Source organism: Rhipicephalus microplus, chromosome 2 (assembly GCF_043290135.1).
Source record: "Rhipicephalus microplus isolate Deutch F79 chromosome 2, USDA_Rmic, whole genome shotgun sequence".
Classification (NCBI taxonomy): Eukaryota; Metazoa; Arthropoda; class Arachnida; order Ixodida; family Ixodidae; genus Rhipicephalus; species Rhipicephalus microplus.
In genome coordinates, this window is record NC_134701.1 from 211,900,921 (window position 1) to 211,910,833 (window position 9,913).

At 45.7% G+C, this 9,913-nt stretch overlaps 1 long non-coding RNA gene across 1 annotated transcript; it reads left to right on the forward strand.

The window, feature by feature from the left end:
* The first annotated feature begins 2,158 nt into the window (after positions 1-2,158).
* On the forward strand, positions 2,159-6,282 carry LOC142774706 (uncharacterized). The gene is made up of 2 exons (XR_012886517.1): positions 2,159-2,416; positions 2,714-6,282. It is a non-coding gene; the product is annotated as an uncharacterized LOC142774706 (long non-coding RNA).
* Positions 6,283-9,913: the final 3,631 nt, after the last annotated feature.

Sequence of the window (9,913 nt, forward strand, 5' to 3'; positions counted from 1 at the left end):
TAAACACCATCTACCCAGCGACAAGCCCATGCATGACTGACAGCGAGAACCTTTCGTCGCTTTCGTCAACGTCGGCTGCGTCGGCGTTTTCGTGCGTGAGATAACAGGTGAGGCACGTTTTCAAGCGAAGCTTGTTGAATGACATGTTGTTGGTCTTGTTGGGTCATTTTTTCAGAAAACGGTTACACTTGCGCGAATAAGACACCATGCAACAAACATAGAAAGATGCACACACACACGTTGCGCTTCGAGTGTGCGAGTTTGTTTCTTACGTGGCGTCTCATTCACACAGTTGTAACCTTTTTCTGAAGCTTGTGAGGACTGGGAGGTTCGCTAAAAAGAAAGTTTGTGGCTCTATGCGGCGGCTAGACGGGAACATTGTGCAACGTATGCAGTATAGCAAAGGCGGCACGGCGTCAAGCCGAGGCGACGCGTGCTGCGTCTGCCACGGACGCGAGCGTCTGTGCGCTGAGCGTAGCTGGGCAGCTAGGTCATAGGCTCGGTGCAAAATATTGAGAAGCATTCGCTGGGCCTCGCATGCTTCACGACGCGTTTCCCGAAGGCTCGGAACACGAATGATTCTTGGTGTGCCGGAGGCAAATCTGGACTAGCCAAGTGGCCATCATCTTCGTTTTTTTGCTAGCCTTGTGCCACTAGTGCAAGCTGCTCACAAATTTTTTTGACGTTTCCAATATAATTTTACCGCATAAATTTCAACTATGATTTTTCTTCCCAAGGTACTGCTGATACTGCGTACGTACAAAGGTGTTCTAAAGTTCCCAGGCCGCGATACCATTACAAGGGATAGCGGCCTGGAAACTTCTGAAGATCTTTGTACGTGGTCTTGACGTATATCTTTGCAAGTCAGAGTTTTATGGGTCAGAGATGTATCACTGGTTTTGTATTGTGCATCGATTAGCTAATCATTCAAAGGGGTTTGTTGGTACACTTATGACGTGCACATATCTTTTTCGTAATTTGACAGCGAAGCATCCACTTACTAACATTTTCAGACCGCGCTGACGCCATGCCGTCCGGCGGTCCAAGCTACGGCAGCTACTGCTGTGTATCGTGGTGCTTCAACAATGGCAGAACCCACAAGAAGCCTGGAACGAGTTTCTTCCGCATACCACGGGACAGCAGGTGTGTTAAAGCTTTTGTATGGTTTGCATGTCTTTAGGCTTACTGTTCGTACTTGCTCAGTGAGGGTAACAATAAAAAATCACTATTCAAGCACTTCCCCTTTCAGCTGATAGTTCATTGCCAATGCAGGATGAAAGCGTGGATGCAGTATGCTGGACGCGATGATCTCCTTAGTAAGCCGGCCAGCCTATTGTACGCAACGTACAGGGTTTGTAGCGACCATTTTACTGCTCAAAGTTTCATGGACCCTTGGGCACACAAGGCTTACAAGAATGGCTGTTCCCAGTGTGCAACCAGCTGCACCATGTAAGTGATTGACTGAAACTCAAATATGTGCAGTAGCAGCCACTTGTATTGAATCAGTGGCGACAGTTAACCGTGAAGATCTTTGTAGCCGATGGAGAAGCCTCACTATAGAAGTAACACTTGGAAAGTCTTAAATTTTGTGAATTGTGGGCTATTACCTTCCTAACAGCAGCTTTACATTTCTGTCGTTTTTTGATGCTCTTGACCTGCGCAACTTGTTTTAAAAGACTTTAAAGGGCTGTTTCACGTTATCTTCAAGCTTGAGTGCACATGTACGTATACTTTTCATCAGTGAAAGCTGCCACTGTTGATAATTCCAAAAATAACAAATTACTTGTTTCCTAGTTGGTGCCTTCTCTTTTCTTCCACGCTCGACCAATTTATGCGTTTGAAAGAGCTGTTTAAGTTTCCCCATGCTACAAGCTTTGTAACTTGTACCAACTGCCCATATATGCAGGTACTCTGAGCGTCGCTTCAAGTAGTGACTGTGACATGGCTGCAGAAGCTGCACTGCAAGGTGCGGATGAGCTTCAGTTTGTGTTATTTTAAGCCTCTTACTGATACATTGTCGTAATTTCATTTCTTCAGGACCTGCGGTAGGGGCTTCCAAAAGCGGCTCCCACACATTGAGGTGCGTTCAGTGTCGCGATTTCTTTTTTTTTACCGAAATTGACTGTTGACCAAACCTCTGCAGGTGGCAGCTCCCTTGTAGCTGGTAAAAGAAATTCCGCTGACTTTTCTTGCCGGAGAAAACCTTAACCAGTCATTCAGCTGTCACAAAAGGAACTTGTGTGACCGGTAAGTTGTATGTTCACTTCAACACTAGAGTGGATTGAGATAGAGACTTCCGCAGGCCGCTCGCAAGATTGTTTTGACAGAACTGTCCGAGGCACTGAACAAGCTTCACAAAACCCTCCAGAAGACGTCTCCGCCAACAGCTCCACGCCTGAGTGCCCTAGAGAAAATGGTGACTATGCTTTTATTGCAGCTGTTTTTAATGTGCTATTTTATGTTTAGGACATTCTGAGGAAACTATCCTCAAAAGGACACTACGTGTGCACTTACAAAATGTAAGGGTGGGCTCTCAGTGATTTTTATTTTTTTTTGTACATTGTCAACATTGTGAATGGTTTGTTTTTAGGTAGTGGAATCGAAAACTTTGCACCACAGAAAGTTGTGCACCTTGAGTCTGAAAGAGCGAGGAAAGTGCTCGTATGGGATTAGTTGTTCTTCGCTTTTACATCCATTTTTTTGTTTATTGCAGTGCGTTCCTGTGTGCCAGCGACAATGTCTCCATCAATGAAGTACAAGCAAACCATTAAACATCTGCAAGCCAAAGTAGCAGCACAGCGGAAAACTATCAAAAGACTGCGGAGACAGCCTCACCAAGCACCGTCATCGACTTCAAAGGCCCTTGAAGTTATCCGACCGCACGTCACCGAGGAGGTTTTTAAACTTCTTTCTGCACATGTTCGCTTGAGGCCCAAACGCAAGGGCAAGCGGTTTCCCGTGTGGTTCAAGAAATTTGCTCTTCACTTAAACTTCAGAGGTCCGCGAGCATACCGATTTCTGGCTCCATATTTTTCTTTGCCCTCCCGGCGTTCATTAAGGAGGTGGCTAGCTAATGTAAAGATGACTCCAGGCATAATTCCAGGAATCCTTTCTTCCATTGCAACAAATACTCAAGCTTGGAATGAACGGGACCGAGTGTGCGCTTTAGTTTTCGACGAAATAGCACTCAAAAAGTATTTGTACTATGATGCTGCAAGAGACGTTGTCCAGGGTTTTACAGATGATGGCACTCATCGCACTTCAACCATCGCTGATCGAGGACTGGTTTTTCTTCTTGTTGGCGTTTCGAGAAAGTGGGTTCAACCGGTTGCTTTTACTATAGGGCACACATCAACACCATCATCTGTTATGCATAACTTGCTGGTGTCACTCATTTTGGAGCTTAGGAGCATTAATATTGCAGTGAAAGCAGTCATTTGTGACCAGGGCAGTTCAAATGTAAGTCTCGCTAACCAACTAAGAGTGACTGTAGCAAAGCCTTTTTTGAAGTTAATGGTGAGCGGGTATATTACATTTTTGATGTTCCGCATTTAATTAAAACAACGCACAATAATGTCCAAGCACACAAGTTATACATTGGGGATGACATCATTAACTGGTCGCACATTGTAACCCTTTACCAATCCTTACATGAGTTGCGGTTGCGATTGGCTCCAAAGTTGACTGAACGGCACGTTCATCAGAAACCTTTTTCTAATATGAAGGTGAGCAGAGCAACTCAGGTCCTCAGTGCATCAGTTTCGATTGCTATCACGGCATTGGTGTATGCGAAGGTGCTGCCTGCCTCGGCCATCACTACAGCTCAATTTTGTGATCGTATGGACAGGATTTTCGATGCCTTGAACAGCTGGAGTAAAAAAAGAACTTCGCAAAAGCTGCGGCATGCAATCATAAAAAATGATTCAGAGCTGATTGACTTCCTCCGAGGCCAGCTTCACTGGATTGCATCATGGCAGTTTGTTGGCAGACGTCAACCACAAACCATCGTAGGTTGGCAAATTACAATTGAGGCAATTTGTCAACTATGGGACGACCTCTCCAAAAATTACAATTTTGAATACCTGTTAACACGCAGGCTTCAGCAGGATCCTCTGGAGAACATATTTGGCCACATTAGGCAAAAACAGGGTTGCAACACCAACCCCAATGTAGCACAATTTTTTTGTGGCCTGAAGCACATCTGCGTAAGAAAACTCTTCAAGCTGTCAGAATACGGAAATGTCGAGGATGATGAATGTGACCTCTTCCAGGAGCAGCTCTCGCCATTCTCCCTCACCAGTGCGTCTCTTGTGGATAATGAGGAGTGTGCACAGCCACAGCCTGACGGCTTTCCCGCTCTAGACGATCTCTCTGAACTTGCGACAAACGTTCACTCCCATATTATCGATGACTCCACTGCATATTATGTAGCTGGTTTTCTCATCAAACACTTCCTTCGGAATGCATGTGACGGTTGCAGTTGCCCACAGTTACTGAAAGACGACAATGAGACGCTTAAGAGTACCCACCAGTATTTCACAATGCTCAAAGCATACCACGTCCCCAGCAAACTTTTTGGGAATCTCACTGTGCCATCAGAAGCAGTTTTTGCATACGTACAACAACTTGAATCTCACTTTCTTGCCATAATTGAGGCCACTGCACATCACCTGAAAGTGTGCGATGTTTTGTAATACCATCTGTCAAGTGTTGGCGATTTTCATTTCTGCTCTGCTGGGTTTCGCGCGAAGTTTCTGAAAATGTTTTGCCGGGTTCGTTTATGTTGGCATGTGCGTTTTGTGAACCGAAACTTAGATAAGGTTAGGTTCCAGTCTTCAATCTCAGGCATACAGCTTGACAAGTTCAAAGGTTAGCAATTAGCGGCGGATTTACACTAAAGTATTCGAGTTGAGCCGAATCCTGCAATAGCTTTGTTATGTTATTACTTCGTTACAGCAGACTTCATTATGGTCCTATGTGCTTATATTCAGCTCAACTGGACTAGCCACTCCTTCGTTGCATACATTGTTTAGGTTACCCCCTATGAGGAGTAGGGACACTGTGTATTCGCTCGAAGTGATTTGCATAACCTTAAAAAGAATGTTGGGTATCCTGTCTGTATTTTTGTAGCAAATGCGGGCGAACTGTACACTTTACTGTGGCTCGCTTGGTCACTGTGTATGCTTTATCTCTCCAGCTCAAGTAATATATCGATAACAAAACCGCTTGTTGAAATGTCTTCGAGCGGGTAAGGAACACAGTATGAAGTGGGCACGGTTCACGTTATCACGCTTTTTGTCTTTTAGCTTCTAATCAACCTCCTCATCTCGCCCATCAAAATTTTCAAAAGAATACTCAAACTTGTAGCGTTTGATGGGGCTGCAGACGCTGCCATTTTATTTTTATATAGCTTTTGAGTGATAACGTACGATGTAGAGCCTTTGTGAAAAATAATGAGCCAAAGTGGTTTCCTTCTGCTATTTATTAGCCCTGTAATACTGCTCTCGTAGCACTAATTAAGGTCCACAATTCTGGATATTTGGGTGCACGTTAAAGAACCCCAGGTGGTCTAAATTTCCGGAGACCTCCACTACGGCGTCTCTCATAATCATATAGTGGTTTTGGGACGTTAAACCCCACATATCAATCAATCAACAATTCTGGATAAGTGATGACTACAATCTATTTTAGCTCGCAAGCGTCACAGCAACACCCAGACGCAAATCACTTGGGATCTTAAGTTTTTGATGAAGGCGACGCATAACAAAAGCCACAAAACCTGCCAGTGTTGTAGCATAAAGTTTGTCTTTCACGTAGTGAGCAAGCTGCAAAGCCCTACCTTTCTGAGGACAAGCAGGCATCAAGTCTGCTTTTTTCCTTTTGGACTAGCTGTTCTTAAGCACAGCCAGCACACTGCACCTTTGCTTTTATGCTATATTGTGTCGTGTGGTTTCTGTGTGCTCTTTTTTTATATGCATTATTTCGGTTAACCCCAGGCGTGATTCGCGACTTCATTGCTGTGTATATGTCACTTTTTCTTCTTCATCAGCATTGTGCGCTGTGTTTTTGCCATAGATCCTTACTTACCCACTGGCCCGGTGTGTCATACTTCACCAGCTTCTCGGCTTCTGCCAACTCTAGCGATGTGTGCGTTGTCTGTGTTCTCTCTGTATTTGTTACAATTTATTTGTAAGGCGAGATGCATTTGTTGTCTACCTTTGTCATATTGTGCTTTTTATATTCTCAGACTCTACCTTGCCTTTGAATAAAACATTACGGATACTCTGTCTCTTTGACTGATATATACATTGATCACTCGTTCCAAAAGAAAAACACAAGCGCGATGAATAAAACCGTAGTGAATTATCATTACCTGCATCTCTTTTTATTATAACGTAATCGAAATAAAAATTACGTCACGACCGATTCGCACGAACCACTGAACAAAACAAAACAGGGAATCGCTAAATCAAAACTACCTACAAAAATATCCATTTGGACGATGAATAGTGGTCTGAAATCATGAACTTTCGTTATAGCCAAACGTCGGTTATGCAAAGTAATTCAAAATTTGCGCCAGGGAAACCGAAACAGGAAGCGCACGCCACTTGCTCTCACCAACCACTAGGTGTGCTAGGGTCGATTGGGCCGCTGGGGTCTACGGGAGTGTCCACTCTTAACCTTTATTTCTCTATGTCTCAAGGCTCTCCCATAGTCGAGTACTAAGTACTCGAAATCGTCAACCATTTTTTTCGAAACACACATAACCTTGAACCATGTGCTCTAAATCGTTAACCACCTTCTCTAAACTCCCTATTTCTTCAACAGTACCACAGCGGGCTTTGCATGGCTCCGTTCACCATGCGGTCGCGTCGGTTCTACGTCAATGGCACTGCCCACTCACTACTGCTCCATCAGTGGTACAGGCGTTTGCCCATACCCATAATTTTTGTCAACAGGGCCTCATCTGAGGCCAACGGGACGGCTTTAGGCTCTCCCATAGTAGTGTACGAAGTACTCTAAATCGTTACCCTCTTTAAGGGCGAAGTTCCGACACGGAAGAGCTTTTGCATTCGCGAATTTATCGTGAATCCAGTATCTGCGACCTCTTAAACCATGTCTACAGAGGTTTCTTTCGCGAGGTTCGATTAAACAACGGCGCTATTTGCGGCTATAGATCGGGTTATAAGTGGCAGCACCGTCCCCGCGCAAGTGTGGATAGGCGGTTGGCGGTGCGTATACAAATACACGCAGCGGCGCTTCTTTGCGTGCGATTACAGGCCCGTGCAGCACTAGACTACTAATCTTGAGACGGCTTGTGGTGGGAATGTTCCACCTGCACGCAGAGCGGCTTTGAGAATCGCTCGCTTGAAAACGTCAGGGAGCCCCAAAGAGAGAACGTGGCAACAGCATTAGCCACGTCCCAGGTCAACGCAGAAACTCAACCCCGCTTTGAGGCAGGCGATAGTTATAGCACGAGAACAAAACGACGACACAAAGACAAGAAGGACACGAAAGACACGAGCGCTAACTCCCAACTCTTCCAAAGTCGTCTTCCAAAGTCGTCATCAGCAAAGGTTCTAGCCAAGTTTCAGCGTCTGCAGCGACATACTGAGCGACTTCGGTACCAGTGCCGGCCACCAGAAACAAATAACTTCGACAAATTTCCAGCTCAGTTTTTGCCATGACTGAGTCCGGCCAATCTCGAACAGACAGTGCCGCCCTCCGGAGGCATTGTCGACAGCCCGCGCGCGCGCAGTCAGGTGTGATGACGAAGAACGACACCGAAGCTTGGGCGTGTGTACCGTGGAGCAAGACGAAGTACAGAATATAACAGCTGGCCCAGGATCGGGTGTGAACTTTGGAAAACGTCCAATCGGGCAGTTTCGAACATTATATCTGTTAGTTATTAGGACTTTTCTGCTAACTACAAATGCAGGCAAAATACAAAAAAGTACCACGTGACAAACTCGCGCGCTTACGCGCGCCGTGATTCTCGTGCTCTCTAACGTTCCGCGTACGAACGATCCCTCGCACCAGTTCATGACAGCGATAAGCAGTCATAGCGGTTATCGCTTTTGTGGCTGATAGCAAGACGTGTTCGTCGCAAAGCCACCACCATTGTTGCCGCGTGTCGAGACAGCACAATCGCGTTAATGCTATGGTCATTCGTACGCCGAGCGTTAGGGAGCACTAGAATCATCGTGTGCACTGGCGCGCAAGTGGGATCGTCACGTGGTGTTTTTGTTTTTTTTTTGTATTTTGCGGGCATTTTTATCTCACAGAAAAACACTAATAAATTACTGATATAAAGTTCGAAACAAAACTGTCAAATAAGACGTTTTGCAAAGCTATTTACAATTTTCCCATCAAACTTTTTATCCATTTTTATTGCTTCAAAAGTTAGTTAACTAAACAGATCTAATTGAACAATATTTTAGAACACAAGAAAATAGTCTGACTAACTCCAGGCAATGGTCAGCAACGTGCTTTTGGTCAGTGCCGGTTGAAAAATATATATATATATATATATATATATATATATATATATATATATATATATATATATATATATATATTCAACCTTTTCTAGTGGTTATCGTGCTCGACTGCTGACCCAAAGCTCGGAATGCCAGAGGCCCGCGTACTTATTTTTATATGAACGTTAGAGGACCCGAAGTGGTTTACATTTGCGGAGCCTGCCACCACGGCACCTATTATTGTCATATCGTAGTTGTTGGACGTTAAACAGAAGCAATTATTGCCCCCCCCCCCCCCCGCAGTGGTGGTATAGTGGCTAACTCGGCTGCTGACCCGCAGGTCGCGGGATCGAATCCCGGCTGCGGCGGCTGCATTTCCGATGGAGGCGGAAATGTTGTAGGCCCGTGTGCTCAGATTTGGGCGCACGTTAAGGAACCCCAGGTGGACGAAATTTCCGGAGCCCTCCACTACGGCGTCTCTCATAATCATATGGTGGTTTTAGGACGTTAAACCCCACATATCAATCAATCAACAAAGCAATTATTACACTGAAGTTAATTGCCCCTTCCTCCTCGAAAAATAGATTGCTTGCTATGACGTCACTGAAACCACTATGTTGATGCACCGCATGGCGCACGCAAGGTTTATTATGCCACATGTTAATGCTATCGTTATTCCGCCTGCCATTTTTTTTTATTGACGCACTGGGACCAGTATGATTGCGGCCGCATCGTTATCGTATATTGAAGCAACTGAAGCGCGATGTGACTGTGTGGCCTCTACGTCATCAAGTCCCTCGTGGTGGTGAGCCAGCACGTTATTATGAAGCAGCGACCATGACGTCATGTGCAAGCTATTTATCTTCCTCGTTTCACCTCTAACTGCTACCTCTTAATATCGTAATTTTGGCATGCATGCCATCACCAGAGGCATATTCACGGACAATATGCCCCGAGGCTACCGGGTGAAGTTACTCAAAATCCCACGAACCGTGCCATAAGATACCGGCACGGCAACTCGCCTCCGTAGCACTTCGCGCCACCATTCAAATCAAGATCGGCAGTGTGGATGAAAAGTAATGGCCACTCTACCTCGATGCTGCTGCGCATTCGTCCCAGATATCAACAGAGTCCACTTGCGCGAGCACGCACCTGTCAGCTGAATATATGCGCTGTATATCGTCACTGCCCTTCGCGAGCTGTCGCGGTGAGTGGTGGCTTTCGATCGACGGGCATCGCCTCAACGCTTGCGCCCAAGACACTCTCGCACATCTTTGGGATCGGGGCGATAAAGAAAGCGCCTCCATACGACAAGGATTGCGCACGCATCGGCTCATTCAGCGTAAGCCGCCGCAGCACACCCACCATTACACTGCAAGACTGCTTCCGGCGCGAAAGTGATGTCCCTGCAAGAAGAAGCGTACCCGCCTGCG